Genomic DNA, 16,483 nt, shown 5'->3' on the forward strand with positions numbered 1-16,483 from the left:
TCAGAATGGACTGGTTGGCTCTCCTTGCAGTCCAAGGGACTCTCAAGAGTCTTCTCCAACACCACAGTTCAAAAGCATCAATTCTTCGGCGCTCAGCCTTCTTTACAGTCCAACTCTCACATCCATACATGACCACAGGAAAAACCATAGCCTTGACCAGACGAACCTTTGTTGGCAAAGTAATGTCTCTGCTTTTGAATATGCTATCTAGGTTGGTCATAACTTTCCTTCCAAGGAGTAAGCGTCTTTTAATTTCATGGCTGCAGTCACCATCTGTAGTGATTTTGGAGCCCAGAAAAATAAAGTCTGACACTGTTTCCACTGTTTCCCCATCTATTTCCCATGAAGTGGTGGGACCGGATGCCATGATCTTCGTTTTCTGAATGTTAAGCTTTAAGCCAATTCTTTCACTCTCCACTTTCAGTTTCATCAGGAGGCTTTTGAGTTCCTCTTCACTTTCTGCCATCAGGGTGGTGTCATCTGCATATCTGAGGTTATTGATATTTCTCCCGGCAATCTTGATTCCAGTTTGTGTTTCTTCCAGTCCAGCGTTTCTCATGATGTACTCTGCATATAAGTTAAATAAACAGGGTGACAACATACAGCCTTGACGAACTCCTTTTCCTATTTGGAACCAGTCTGTGGTTCCATGTCCAGTTTTAACTGTTGCTTCCTGACCTGCATACAAATTTCTCAAGAGGCAGATCAGGTGGTCTGGTATTCCCATCTCTTTCAGAATTTTCCACAGTTTATTGTGATCCACACAGTCAAAGGCTTTGGCATAGTCAATAAAGCAGAAATAGATGTTTTTCTGGAACTCTCTTGCTTTTTCGATGATCCAGTGGATGTTGGCAATTTGATCTCTGGTTCCTCTGCCTTTTCTAAAACCAGCTTGAACATCAGGAAGTTCACGGTTCACATATTGCTGAAGCCTGCATGTGTTGCAGTCTTTGAGGAGTATTGTGGTCAAAAGAACATGATTCATTAAAACAAAATTATTTCAAAATAATGTAAGTTTTGTATGCATTTCTCAAAACTATGACTGGAACTCTTAATTCCCAGGAATACTTTCTAATATTGTTCTCGTTCCTTTTCTTATCTTCTGTCTTCATCAAATGCAGTGGCTCTAACCATCTGTTTTTTCAAAACTCTTAAAGAAGCTACCCCTCTGCTCCCATCCAAGCTAACTTTTATTCTGATTCATCCTTCATCTTCTTTGTTCTTCATTATTTAATGTAACTGTGTTTTCCTGTTTTGACAACATACCACAAAGCTTACAGTGTAGTATAGGGAAAGAAACTGGGAGCACAAAGCCAGACTTTTTTTTGATGATTTAGGAAGAAAATAGTCACAGAACACCTGAGAATAGTTACACATTACTGATTTTTGTCAGGCCACCTAGTTATCAGCGTGTAAGTAAAAGTTGAAGTCATGGGCTTATTCAGTTATTTTTTGCCTTGATCTTTGAGTGAATGAAAGTGTCCCGATCCTTATGTAGCTCCATCATTTAATGGTTGGGGCAAGGAAACTGAACCTAGAGGAGGACTGATGGGGATTTCTGTTAACTTCTGCCTGGGAGCCCTGAGCTAACTGCTGCTTCAGGTCTCAGGTCTCAGCTTAGATGGGAGTTTCTTTGGAAGGCCTTTTTTAACATTTCATTTCCAGGTTAGGTGCTTCTCCAGCAGCCACTCAATTTTATTATTGTCTTTATCACTGCTGTAATTAGTTATTTAATTGCATGTGGTCCCCAGCACTCTAAACTGTGCTGTAGGAGGATGGTAGACAAGTTCAACATTGTAACCCCACTAAGTACTACCTTATCTTTTATGTAATGAAACTCATTAAGCACTTGTTTAATTAATTCAAGCAAATGTTCTCATTAGATTCATTTGGCTTCCTATGTGTACATCAGCCACATTTCTTTTGCCATTTAGCTTACTGTCAAAATATATAGACTTGTTCTTTTGCAAATAACATAAAATAGCTAGACTCCAGGTTCTTGTCTTAGATTACGACTTTGAACTCTCAGCCACCTAATACCTATGAAAAGTTTGGGGGAAATAAAATTTATGAAGGACTGCAGTGTACTTGGGCCATGTCGTTTTCACGTTCTTAGAATCGGTTTAACTGAATCATGCCTCACTGTGTTATTCCATTGCTTATATTGAGGAATATTAAAAGTAACACAACTTTTAAACTCATTGTTATATTCACGGTAAGGGTGGAAGAGAAGGTAAGAGAAGTTAGTTTTCTGTGATTTCTTTATGAAGACTGATCGGAATTTTTTTTTCAAGGTACAGTGGCAAGGAAGCATTTTGAATGACTGTGGTTTGTGTGTATGTGTTTGTGTATGAGTTTAAATTTTTGTGGATATGACAAATGATGCAACTGCGTATGTTTCTCTCTTTTCAGTGGCTTCTAGGAAACTCATAAATTTTGTGGTCTGCCTTTATCAACTAGCATAAATGTTTTATGTCATGTGTTTTGAGTAAGCTTACTACCGATTTCAATTTCACCTTTTTATTTCTTCTGTCTTCATTGCCATCTTTGAACCTTTTCTCTCTGCATTTCCTTGCTTTTTTACTTTCTGAACTAACTTGTCTTTGTAAGTCATTTTAATTATTTTTTAATCATAAGGCATTAAAAAATTACATATGGATTTTTACAGCAAAATGGATCTCTTATTGACAATTTGTTTAGGAACTAACTTGCTATTAACTTGATTTCTCTCCATGGATCCCCTAGGCTCTCCAGAATATTAGGACTGGCTGAGTCCTGCTAAGCAGCCCCTCCCCTAGGTTCCAGTTTCTGAATAAAGGGTCTTCTTTGTTTTTTCCTGAAGGGAGTAGTAGTCTTTCATTGCTCTTTTTTCTCTCTCCCAGCTCCAAAATATTTCTAAACTATTTCAGAAATAGTTACCTATATGCAACTGTGATTTAATGAAATGTTTGACTTAAGTAGAGATAAATTTTGTAATAAAAGGAAGGAAATGTAGTTACTTGCATTCTTTTTGTTTATATTGTATTTTATAGTTATTTTGAAGAACCATTTAAGACATTTTTATTAATTCTAGAAAGGCCAATAATCTTGGATCACACTAAGGATAAACTAAATCTGAAAAAAAATAAGAGATCTTCAATGGGCTAAATATATATGGTGATTTTAGGCTCTTGTTCATGTCTAAATTTTGTTTCCACTGCTGTTTTAAGAAGGTACGAAACATGGGATATTTATATATGATGAATTGGTGAATTTAATTAAACACTTTAATAAATATTGGTTATATTATTTATGTCATCTATATAGTTTAAAAAACAAATAGCATTCTTTATAGAGATATTTGCAGTAGCAATTTTAAAGAATATATTTTCATTGTTTTGTTAACAAATCAAACTTTTCAAGTTATTTTTGACTATTAAACCTTTCTGGAAAGTTGTTCCATATCCTTCCGGTCATCTAAATTTATCACAGGCCTTTAACTAAGAAGGTTGGTGAACCTTCTTTCCTTTTGATCTTGCATCCTGGCGGGTGCTTGGATATTTCTTCTGTAAGAAAAGTTTTGGTGGATGAGTCAGTGCACTGAGTCATAGGCAGCATGAAGCCTCTAGTGTTCTATACTAACTAATTGGAAACAGTTTCAAAATTAATTAAGGCACAGTTGTCAGCTCAGTGTTACTGATTGACATCCCACCAAAGTATTTTGTTTTTTGGCAAGTTGCTTAATTGTTCTTTGGTATTTAGTTTTTGTTTTGCTTTATGATTTTTTTTTTTTTTTTTGGTCTGTTGAATAGACCTATAGTTACTATGTTGATTTTTTAAAATCCCTTTTATTAACCCTGTTTCATGTGTCTTTAATTTCTCCCTTGCTTGATGCTTTTTTCCCTTAAAAATTATTTATTCAGTCCCTTCTCTTTTTAGCTTGCTGATTTATCAGTCCATGAGAGAAGTCTTTTATGCTCCATAGAAACTAGTTCATACAATAATTGTATATTGATTTGTCAAATAAAAGCCTGATGTCTCATGAAACATTATGTGTTTTATTTAAGAAAAACAAATTAAATGGCTTGGTTAGTTTCCTTTACATTGCATTAATTTGACATTAATAAACTTATTAAAAATGATATGGTTTTGAAATAGTCTGTTTCTTCATTGTGGTCATATTTGTTTGAAAGTACTTTTATTTGTATAAAAGGGGGATTGATTAGGTGTTCTTCATGTTTACAGAAGATTAAACAGGAAATCAAGACCAGGAAGGTATTTTGGCTAAAGTGATCAAAAATGTTCTGGCAAGATGATAAAGTGCTAGGGTTAATTACTGAGAGGGAAAACAAAAGAAGAAAGAGAAGGGAACTCACGTATTAAGTGCTTAATCCTCTCAGTGTCCCTGGAAGATGGGAATTATTTATCCATAAACAAATGTGGAACTTGAAGCCCAGCTAGTAACTTATTGAAAGTCTTCAACAAATCTGTGTAATAAATACATTAGGCAATTTATGGCAACACATTAGAGTGCTGTCTTGTGCCAAATTTGTAAAGGAAATTTAAGAAATTATTTGATCTACATATACAATAGACAATCTATATGACAGTAAATTGGAAGAGGAAATGGCAACCCACTCCGGTATTCTTGCCTGGAGAAGCCCCATGGACAGAGGAGCCTGGCAGGCTACAGTTCATGGGGTTGCAAAAAGTCGGACACAACTGAGCAACTAAGCACAGCACATGACAGTAAGTGGATTACAGTCTTTTAATCATTCCTCTTAAATATTTGGCAGAGTGGTAAAGAATTCACCTGTCAGTGCAGGAGATGCAGTTTCGATTCCTTAATGGGGAAGGTCCCATGGAGGAGGAAATGGCAACCCACCGCAGTATTCTTGCCTGAAAATTTCCGTAGGCAAAAGAACCTGGTGGGCTACAGTCCATGACATTGCAGAGTTGAACATGACCGAACAACTGTGCATGAGCACTTAAATATTACTTTTGAAGTTATTTGAAATTGAGACATATTTTACAATTAATGACATGTCATAATTTATTGACTGCATTTTTTTTCATAGTATATATTAATATTGTATCTTATAATCAATATGATCTTAGATTTGTTGGACTCTAGTCAATGGTCTTTGTTCTTTCACTCCTTAGAAACGTGTAAGAACAACAGCAACCATTTGACCTTTTGGTTTTTCATTCACTTTATTCTAAGTCTGTTCTAATGAGATGGGCTTTAAAAAATTCTATGGTTAAGTTTTAGAAACATAGGAAAATCCACCCTTCTGTTGGAGATTCTTATTATACACTAGTATTTAAGAATCCTAGGGGGGAAAAAAGTGAAATGTTTTTAACTTTGTGTAGCCCATTGTACAAACTTATTTAACCAAAGGGTTCCCCTGACCCCACCTCTTTCTTATCTGTTTTTCAAAAACGTTGTTAATATGCTTGGAGAACTTAATGCTCTGCATGTGTAATATTGGGAGATGCTGAATTGCACACTCTTGTCTAAGAATATCTCCAGTTAGTCTCACCTTTCTGAGGGTCAAACAGATTTTTCTCTTTTTCTTCCAGTTTTAGTGAGATACAATCGACATATAGCATTGTATAAGTTTAAGATGTACAGGATAATGGTTTGACTTACATCATGAAGTGTTTACCACAATTTTAGTGAGCATCCATCATCTCATATAGATACAAATTGTGATGAGAAGTCAGGATTTAGTCTCCTAACATTCATAAATAACATATATCAATGTTAATTATAGTAATCATGTTCTACATTGTGTCGCTAGTACTTACTCAGTTTGTCACTGAAAGTTATCCCGTTGCCCTGCCTTCGTCCAATTACCAACTCCCCCACACCCTCCATAACTGCAAATGTAATCTCTTTTTCTCAAGTTTGTTTTTGGATGTATAATGGACCTATGACACTATGTTAGTTTACTGTTATACAATATAGTGATTTCATATTTTTATGCATTACAAAATGATCATCCTGATAAGTCTAGTTACCATCTATCACCATACAATGGTATTATTATTGAGTATATTTTCTGTGCTGTACGTTTCATCCCTGTGACTTGTTTATTTTATAACTAGAAGTTTGTACCTCTTAATTTCCCTCATCTATTTCATTCTTCCCCCACCCCACCTGAAGGATTTTTTTTTAGTCTTCTTACCCAGCCTTGTTGTATTTTTTGCTCATGACTTGGTGACACCACTTTACTAATTCCTTGTCTTTTTTTTCCCCCTTGAGTCATGTCTTGGTATATAGTTTTTCCTCTTCTGCTAGCAAAATTGTGATATTTAAATATTATTAACTGGGTGTTTAGAGTTTTATTAGGGATTCTAAGCAGCTAGAGAATTATTGGTAAAGTATAAATTGCAAAGGAAAAAACTCCATTTTCTAGCATTTTATGACATCTAAAGTTCAGTAGGTTATGGGAGCCTCATTACAATATCTTATGCTGATCTCTTCAAAGGTATGACATTTTTCATTCTCAAGAACTCATACTAAGAGGGAGTAAATCTCCATTCCCTGGTGTATTTCTTGTTTATCTCTTTACTTCTTGACTCCCCTCCTTTTCTCTCCCCACTTCCGTTTGCCCTCTCTCTAAATCTGGAGTCAGTTTACTTACCAATACTGTGTTCTGCCAAGATTATTTAATCATGTAATAGTTGGAGCCATATTAACACTTCTGTAAAAAAGAGCCTACCAAAGTCTTTGGCTTTTTATAAGTAAGCTAAAGTAGCTTCTCCTTATCAGTCTTTATGTTGACAAATAGACGACCATGTTTCTTCAGTCAGCAAGGTATTCAGTATCCTTGATTTTATTGTTACCTTTTTCAGTTTCTTCCTGTCTTACCTGTGGTACTTGTCATCATTCCAGTCAACAGGTATTCTTGAGTTTGTATTATGTTTTTAGAACTGTAGTGGCTATCATGGAATTCATATTCTGTGTTTTTAAGCATACCATTATCTCAGGGATGAAAAAACCATTAATGCATAACTTACTGCACTTATGAAGAGGACCCCAAAAGTATAATGCTGCTTTGAAGGACATGGGGAATGAAATTAGAAGTGTAGACTGGTGCCAGATTGTTAAGCAATTTGACTATCAGGCTAAGACACTGTTAAGTATTATTGCTTTGGGGCAGGGAATAATATGTTTCATTTTTTCTATGCTGCTATTTATTTAGCCCAAAAACTTGAATTTATTTCAAGTAACTTTATGCTTTATTACCAGCACATCTTCTTGGCTTCAGTCTCTTTTCTGATTGTTTTAGCCTTTTCTACTTTGATGAACCTATGTCAGGATTTTCTAATATTAAATTAGACATTGTTCATAAAACATTTCATAAACACTGCTTGGTACATATGGAGATAACAATAATATGATGACAAAATGTACTGCATTATGGATGTTGCCAAGGTGTGTGTGTGTTAGAGGGTGGGGAGGTGGGTTGGTGAAACCACACAATCTGTCTAGTCTAGGAAGCTTAGCCAAGGCCATTCTTGTAGCTTGCATGTTTTAGACATGCAAATCTCTTGATTTGCAAATCAAGAGACCTGTGTTCTGATCCCAGCTCTGTGTGACTTTGCAGATAACCTTCCCTTCCAGCCTGCTGTGCCTATTATAGATTAAATAATTGTTTTGAATTAGACTATTATTAAAAAAAGGTATGATTCTAGATTTACAATATATAATTGGGGTGGGGCAGGCAAGTAGTGGTTGAGGATGGCTTAAAGATATGATGAGAGTAGGGCCATCTCTTTTCATTGGAGTATTTCTGATAGATTACCCAAACCAAACTAGTAAATGATGGTTCAGAATTATTTTGCTTCCAACAGAAATATTATGTTAACTAGAAAAAGGACCTATACAAAAAAGCATGATAACAAGACAAAGCTTAAAGTATATTTGCATTTCTCAAATGAGTCAATAAATAAAATTCTGAGGCAACAAAACATCCCCACAAATGGAAACTACTCACTGAGACAACTGAGGAATTTAGAAAAAGAAGTTGATTAATATCTGATACTTTCACACTCTTTACATGACTAGGGCCAATGTAGCCTCTTCAAATTTCAAATATACAAATTATAGGCCTTTCATTTGTTAGGATACATCTCTTGGGCAGGTAGTCTTGAACTTCTTGCCAGGTTGGGTTTGAAAGGCTTAATCAAACCTTAATTGAATCAACCTTAATTGAAAGGCTTAATCCCTATTCTTCACACACCCTCCAGTCTCCTACAGTGCTCCTTCATGTCAAAAGGTCCACAAAGTACTTTGCCTGGAAATATTTTCATTTTTCAATTTGGTAATTATAATGCACTAGTACAGGGCTGCTGTGTATGGGGTCCACAGAGTCGGACACGACTGAAACGACTTAGCAGCAGCAGCAGCAGTATAGTACTGGTCTTTCTTCAGCTTGGTCCATATTTCACTGTTACTGATTCTTTTCTCTTTCCTGTTATTACCTGTTACCCTCTTCTTTCTTATTACTTCTCTCTGGGTCATGGCATTGGTGTGAATTTGTGTGAGAGAGATTGTGGGAGCAAAGAAATTTGAATGGTCTCTTCTTGTTAATACTTCTTCCATGAGCAAACGGAAACAAACCAGCATCTATTGCCTTGGATAGGGAGAGGTTGGAGACAGAACAAAAATGAAAGAGAAGGTTGAGTTTATTGAGTTTGGAAACGTGCTTTAGGAATATCTCTACTGAATTTGAAGTGGGGATGATTTTAAAAAATGAAAGATTCTCTCCCTACACACCCCCGATGGAAAAAACAAAGCTAAACAAAAACTCCCTGACATTTATATATTTCATTTATAAAGGGTGGGGTATGTTGCTATCATTTCTAAGTATCAACAGTTTGGGAGTTCTACTCATAAAGGTTAGAATGTTAAAAGCAGAAGAGAATAACGCTATCTATTCAGGAGAGTTGCGCCTCTAACCCTACTTTCATTTAAGGCTTCATTTGTCAGAGGTATTCTCCGGAGGGAATGATGGACCTGGAGCTGTTCCAACCTGTGCTGGGACACTTCCGCACTGTGCTGCTGGGATAGGTTTCAGACTCTTTAAAATCATGCCAGAGAGCTCTTACCATTTGAATTTTCTGCCCTCAGTTGAATTAGGAGGAGGAATTTCCCATCTGTTCAGACAGAACAGTGATCAAAATATAGGTAATAAGAAAAGTTTTCCCTGTTTGAGATGTGCTTTTTATGGATGAAGGCTTTTCACTGGAAGAACTTATTTGTTTTCACAAGACAAATATTTGGACCTGATACTCAAAATAGGTATTTGGAACTGAATTAAAAACAAACGTATAGCTCTAAATCTTCTACTATATAATTATTTGGTTGGTGCTTGAATTAAAAACCTAGTAGTATTCTGGATGGGATTATGCTCACTTCAAAACCTCCCCCACTTTAAAATACTACATCTGTGGGAGAGGGAGAGGGTGGGGAGATTTGGGAGAATAGCATTGAAACATGTATAATATCATGTATGAAACGAGTCGCCAGTCCAGGTTTGATGCACGGTACTGGATGCTTGGGGCTGGTGCACTGGGACGACCCAGAGGGAGGGTAGGGGAGGGAGGAGGGAGGAGGGTTCAGGATGGGGAACGCGGGTATACCTGTGGCGGATTCATTTCGATATTTGGCAAAACTAATACAATATTGTAAAGTTTAAAAATTAAATAAAATTAAAAAATAAAATAAAATAAAATAAAATACTACATCACCACTTTCTTATCTCTTACCAGGATTGCAAGAATGTCATAATTGAGCACTTACTTTCAGTACATCTTCCACTTTGCTGTTCAGTGGATTTAACTTTACATCTGATCAAATCACTTTTCCATTTAATGGACTGTAAATTCCTGGCATATGTACAAGTTCCTTTACCATCTGGGCTATTCTATATCATCAGCCTCCTCTTCTGCCACATGTGCTACTTGCCATCTGCAGCAGACCTATGAGTTTTTTCCAGTCTCTGCTACCTTGTATGTGCTCTGTTCTTTCTTCCATGGTGCCATTTATTTTACTGTTCTTTCTTCCAAGGTATCATTTACTACACTTTTGTAATTGTCTCCTAACTTACCTGTTTCTTTAAACCAGAGAGGTCATGGCCACTCAATATTTTTCTAACATTTAACTACAGTGTCTCAGTTCAGTTCAGTTCAGTCGCTCAGTTGTGTCCGACTCTTTGCGACCCCATGAATCGCAGCATGCCAGGCCTCCCTGTCCATCACCAACTCACGGACTTAGTAATTGTTTATTGAATTACTACCCCTTCTCCTGCATCTGTAAATGTCTGTGTGTCTTCACTCACCAAAGTTTAGAATTGCAAGTAGGTTTATGGCTGTTCTTTAAGACCTGTATTCTCTGAATTTTCTCCTAAAAAGGAATCTTTAATTCTAATTTTTACCCCTGTTATTATTGGTTCTACCCTCTTTCTTTACATTTCAGTTATCCGATATAGTTATTTGTTTCTGAAGTGGGGCCAGCCAGTGGCATGAGTGTCTGCTTTATTCATATTATATAACCCTGGCTATTATATATGTATTTTTGCTTTTATTTCCTGAGACTTGTTAGAGTTTCTTTCTGTCCCCTTGGCCACACTTGCTACTTTATGTACATTCTAGACAAGTGAATTTAGGTTTAGAGAAGTAAAATGAATCGCCCAACTTCACAGAACAAGGAAGTGATAGAATTAGTTTCATATGGCTTCAGAGCTTATGCGTATCTTTTTGCTGTACCACACTGCTGCTTCCTTCTGCATTATGCTTAAGCTGCTTTTTAAAAGCATCTTGTAACCTCCCCTCTTTTGAATTCAGTTCTCATTTCCAGATGGATGGCAAGAAGGAAATGGGGTTCAGGATACAAAATTTTTCTTTCCAGTCAATTTTACTGAAAAAGATTTGTTTATACAGTTAGTGATAGCCATATGGTGGTCATACCAGATTCTTTTTATAGTTTGATAGTTCCCGGAGAGCAAAAGAAAAAACAATGTTGTGAAACTTTTTTTTTTTTTTTTTTAAATTCATGGCCTTTGGGGGACTTTTTTTTATTCTGGAAAATAATTTTTAAAAAGAAATTATCTAATGTGTGTTTCATACAGCTGGACTTGATAAATCGAGGTGGGTGGAAGAGAGAAAGAGAGAGAGGTAGATGAGTCCATAAAAATATTAGTGTATTGGTTGCTTGTGTGTCCTTTGTTACTTGTAAGAGAGAATAATTAAAGACTTAGAAAATTTCATTATCCTGTTATCCCAAAGTTTTGTCTTGGTGACCCAGTCTATTGAGTGGGCAAAAGAGTGTGCTCAGAACATGATGGAACTGGCATTTAGAAAATCCAGCAGATAAAATATTAAACCCACTGAGTCATGAAACAGAAACAATTAAGGTCCCAATTTAGAATGATTCTGGACAGAGGCTCTAATCGTTAGGCTCATTTAACAAACATCCATGTGGTAGAGTTGGAAGCATGAGCTAAGTGCAGAAATTAGTAGCTCTTGAGAAAGTTCTGTTTTACAGTTTGAGCCTCTGTTAATCTCCTAAATTGACTTCTTTGCATTTTAATATAAATACCTAATATCAGTTGAAATAACAGAGCTATTTAAAGTTTCAAACTAGGATTCTTATCTAATGTTTCTGCTATTGATTCTTTTCTGTGTAACTTATAAGTGCAAAGTTTATCTTATTTTTCAAGCAGGCATTTTTATTTATCAAGTCTCCATAAAGAGCTAGAAAGGGAATTAGAAAATCCAACCTGTAATTAAAAAGCAGGTTTTAGTATAGTGACTAGAAACAAGGATCTAGAGGCAAATTGAGGACAAACCTCTGTTCCTCCTCTAACTTGTTACTTTATGATCTACACGAGCCACTTTCCTTCCCTTTGCTTCAGATTTCTCATTTATAAAATTTGCTTTGTAATAGTACCTACCTTGTAGAGTGGTAAATTCACAGTAAATATTAGCAATTTGTAGTTTCTGCCCTGCCATTAACTTATTCTGTCATCTTAGGTAGGTTACTTTATATCCTTTGGCTTTGTTTATATCATTTATTTTGTATAAGCTGCAGGTCTTCTTTGGGAATGGTACGCTGTTTGGAAAAATTTGTATGTTCTCACATGCATCTAATGTGTTATTACTCTTTTTCTTTAGGTATAAAGTGTACGCTAGGATAGGAAATTAGAGTTGGAAGGGACCTCATAGAAATCTCATTCATCCCTTGTACTTTATGGGAGACATGATCTTGGAACAGTACCTAGTTGTAGAAGAAAAATAGATGAAGACCTGAAATTTCTATTAAGGCAAATATAACATGGAAACATTTTCTTGCTTCACAATAGGTAGAATGGTTAGAAACTCATTTTTCTGTTCATGTCATAAATGTGTTTTATGTTGATGGTTTTTAACAGATCTAAATGTATTAGGAAAGTGTATCTTTAGTTCAGTATGCCAAAATTCTTTGTGACTGTGGATATTGGTTACAACAGAATATTTGAAGTCTTTAAAAATGACCTTTTCAAAATTCCATATATATGCGTTAGTATACTGTATTGGTGTTTTTCTTTCTGGATTCTTGGGGCTGGTGCACTGGGATGACCCAGAGGGATGGTACAGGGAGGGAGGAGGGTGGGGGTACAGGATGGGGAACACGTGTATACCTGTGGCAGATTCATGTTGATATATGGCAAAACCAATACAATATTGTAAAGTTAAAAAATAAAATTAAAAAAAAAATAAAAATGACCTTTTCAAATAGATAAATTTCTTTCCTCATAAACATTTGTATCGTCACTTAAATGTTTTAAATCTAGATGTTTTCCACTCTTATTTGTTTCTCAAATGTTAAAAATTATCAGTGCTTTATTCCCAGGGAAGGGGGAAGGAATAAAACAACCAAAAACATTTGTTCAAAATCATCTTATTAAATGATAGAAATTCTAAAAAATAATTTTTATGAGTTTTCAAACTTGTCTGTAGACAAATGTATTTCCCCTCTTCTATTATAAAATTATGTGAATCTACTGAAAAACTTGAAAAGAATAGTATAGGCAATTATTTTTGTTCTCTTGTAGTTTTAGTCATCAAATCTGATGGTCCCACTCAGAAGAAAATGGCCTCAAACACAAATAAGAGAATAGAAAATTCTGTAAAAAAGACACTTTAAATTGTTTCTGAAAAACAATTGTTGTTTAGTATGTGACAGAAATAAGAGAAATGTTATTTAATTTCATGGACATCACCAGATGGTCAATACTGAAAGCAGATTGATTATATTCTTTGCAGCCAAAGATGGAGAAGCTCTATCCAGTCAGCAAAAACAAGACCAGGAGTTGACTGTGGCTTAGATCATGAACTCCTTATTGCCAAATTCAGACTTAAATTGAAGAAAGTGGGGAAAACCACTAGACCATTCAGGTATGACCTAAATCAAATCCCTTATGATTATATAGTGGAAGTGAGAAATAGATTCAAGAGATTAGATCTGATAGAGTGCCTGAAGAACTATGAATGGAGGTTTGTGACCTTGTACAGGAGACAGGGATCAAGACCATCCCCAAGAAAAAGAAATGCACAAAGGCAAAATGGTTGTCAGAGGAGGCCTTACAAATAGCGGAGAAAAAAAGAGAAACTAAAGGCAAAGGAGAAAAGGAAAGATACACCCATCTGAATGCGGAGTTCCAAAGAATAGCAAGGAGAGATAAGAAAGCCTTCCTCAGTGATCAATGCAAAGAAATAGAGGCAAAAAATAGAATGTGAAAGAGTAGAGATCTCTTCAAGAAAATTAGAGATACCAAGGGAGCATTTCATGCAAAGATGGGCACAATAAAGGACAGAAATGATATGGACCTAACAGATGCAGAGGATATTGAGAAGAGGTGGCAAAAATACACAGAAAAACTGTAAAAATTAAAGATCTTCATGACCTAGATAATCATAATGGTGTGATCACTCAACTAGAGCCAGGCATCCTGGAATGCAAAGTCAAGTGGGCCTTAGGAAGCATCACTATGAACAAGGCTAGTGGAGGTGATGGAATTCCTGTTGAGCTATTTCAAATCCTAAAAGATGATGCTGTGAAAGTGCTGTACTCACTATGTCAGCAAATTTGGAAAACTCAGCAGTAGCCACAGGACTGGAAAAGATCAGTTTTCATTCTAGTCCCAAAGAAAGGCAATATCAAAGAATGCTCAAACTACCACATAATTGCACTCATCTCACATGCTATCAAAGTAATGCTCAAAATTCTCCAAGCCAGTCTTCAACAGTACATGAACCACGAACTTCCAGATGTTCAAGCTGGATTTAGAAAAGGCAGAGGAACCAGAGATCAAATTGCCAACATCCGTTGGATCATCAAAAAAGCAAGAGTTCCAGAAGAATATCTACTTCTGCTTTACTGACTATGCCAAAGCCTTTGACTGTATGGATCACAACAAACTGTGGAAAATTCTGAAAGAGATGGGAATACCAGACCACCTGACCTGCCTCCTGAAAAATCTGTATGCAGGTCAGGAAGCAGCAGTTAGAACTGGACATGGGACAACAGACTGGTTCCAAATTGGGAAAGGAGTACATCAAAGCTGTATATTGTCACCCTACTTATAAGTTAAATAACTTATATGTAGAGTACATCATGAGAAACACTATGCTAGATGAAGCACAAGCTGGAATCAAGATTGCTGGGAGAAATATCAATAACATCAGATATGCAGATGATACCACCCTTATGGCAGAAAGCGAAGAAGAAATAAAGAACCTCTTGATGAAAGTGAAAGAGGAGAATGAAAAAGTTGGCTTAAAGCTCAACATTCAGAAAACTAAGATCATGGCATCTGGTCCCATCATTTCATGGCAAATAGATGGGGAAACAATGGAAACAGTGTCAGACTTTATTTTTCAGGGCTTCAAAATCACTGCAGATGGTGACTGCAGCCATGAAATGAAAAGATGCTAGCTCCTTGGAAGAAAAGTTATGACCAACCTAGACAGCATATTAAAAAGCAGAGACATTACTTTGCCAACAAAGGTCCATCTAGTCAAGGCTATGGTTTTTCCAGTAGTCATGTGTGGATGTGAGAATTGGATTATAAAGAAAGCTGAGGGCTGAAGAATTGATGCTTTTGAACTGTGGCATTGGAGAAGATTCTTAAGAGTCCCTTGGACTGCACAGAGATCCAACTAGTCCATCCTAAAGGAAATCAGTCCTGAGTATTCATTGGAAGGACTGATGCTGAAGCTGAAGCTCCAGTACTTTGGCTATCTGGTGCAAAGAACTGACTCGTTTGAAAAGACTCTGATGCTGGGAAATTGAAGGCAGAGAAGAAGGGGATGAATATGAGATGGTTGGATGGCATCACCCATTCAGTGGTATGAGTTTGAGTAAACTCCGGGAGTTGGTGATGAACAGGGAAGCCTGGCATGTTGCAGACCATGGGGTCTCAATGAGTCAGACACGACTAAGCAACTGAACTGAACTGAGCTAATTTCCTCATATTATGAAAAAAAAAATGATTCCTAACTATAGGTCTATTGTTGGGAAGTAATCAAGGAGCAGATGAATGCATGATCTTTCTCGTAATATTGGGTTATTATACTACTTTCAGAATTGCTTATGTTAGTACAATGAACGTGAAAGTGTAAGTCTCTCAGTCGCGTCCCACTTTTTGTGACCCCATGGACTTTACAGTCCATGGAATTCTCCAGGCCACAATACTGGAGTGGGTAACCTTTCCCTTCTCCAGGGGATCTTCCCAACCCAGGGATAGAACCCAGGTCTCCCACATTGCAGGTGGATTCTTTACCAGCTGAGTCACAAGGGAAGCCTAAGAATACTGGAGTGGGTAGCCTATCCCTTTCCTCAGCGGGTCTTCCCAACCTAGGAATCAAACCAGGGTATCCCGGATTCTTTACCAACTGAGCTATCAGGGAAGCCCTGCAATTAACTCTCTGGCTTAAGTTTCAGACTTAGGTATTTTTTGGAGTTTAATCTCTAAATTTAATCAGAATAGTTTCCTTGATGTCTTTTATAAAAAACTCTATGGTTATATACTGATCTGCTCAATTTATTCTTAGTGTGACCCTATCTTCTTAAATGTGACCCTTGTTCTAAAAGCATTTTAAAAATATTGGAGTTATTATATTTAATTTTGGCATAGAATATGTATATATGAAGTTAATATGGTAAGTAAGATTTTGTAATAGCTCTGAACAATAGGAACCAGAGATCAAATTGTCAACATCTCCTGGATCATAGAAAAAACAAGGGTATTCCAAAAAAAAGCATCTACTTCTGCTTCATTGGCTGTGCTAAAGCCTTTGACTGGACCACAGCAAATCATGGAATGTTCTTTAAGAGATGGGAATAGCAGACCACCATGCCTGTCTCCTGAGAAACCTGTATGCAGGACAAGAAGCAATAGTTGGATCCAGACATGGAACAAGGGACTTGTTCAAAATTGGGAAAGGAATA

General features: G+C 36.4%; 1 protein-coding gene across 26 annotated transcripts in view; it reads left to right on the forward strand.

The window, feature by feature from the left end:
* Positions 1–16,483, forward strand: part of METTL15 (methyltransferase 15, mitochondrial 12S rRNA N4-cytidine) — a 230,732-nt gene that overhangs the window by 36,582 nt on the left and 177,667 nt on the right. For 3 of the 26 annotated variants that reach the window (XM_086338581.1, XM_086338585.1, XM_086338584.1), the window contains exon 3: positions 13,297–13,428. The exons of the other annotated variants lie outside the window; for them this stretch is intronic. The gene's annotated coding sequence lies outside the window, so the exon portion shown is untranslated. The remainder of the gene's footprint in view (positions 1–13,296; positions 13,429–16,483) is intronic. 26 annotated transcript variants of the gene reach the window in all.

The sequence above is a fragment of the Bos grunniens genome, chromosome 15, assembly GCF_055505025.1.
Source record: "Bos grunniens cultivar Pamir isolate PY7600 chromosome 15, Bosgru_T2T1.0, whole genome shotgun sequence".
In the NCBI taxonomy this organism is placed as follows: Eukaryota; Metazoa; Chordata; class Mammalia; order Artiodactyla; family Bovidae; genus Bos; species Bos grunniens.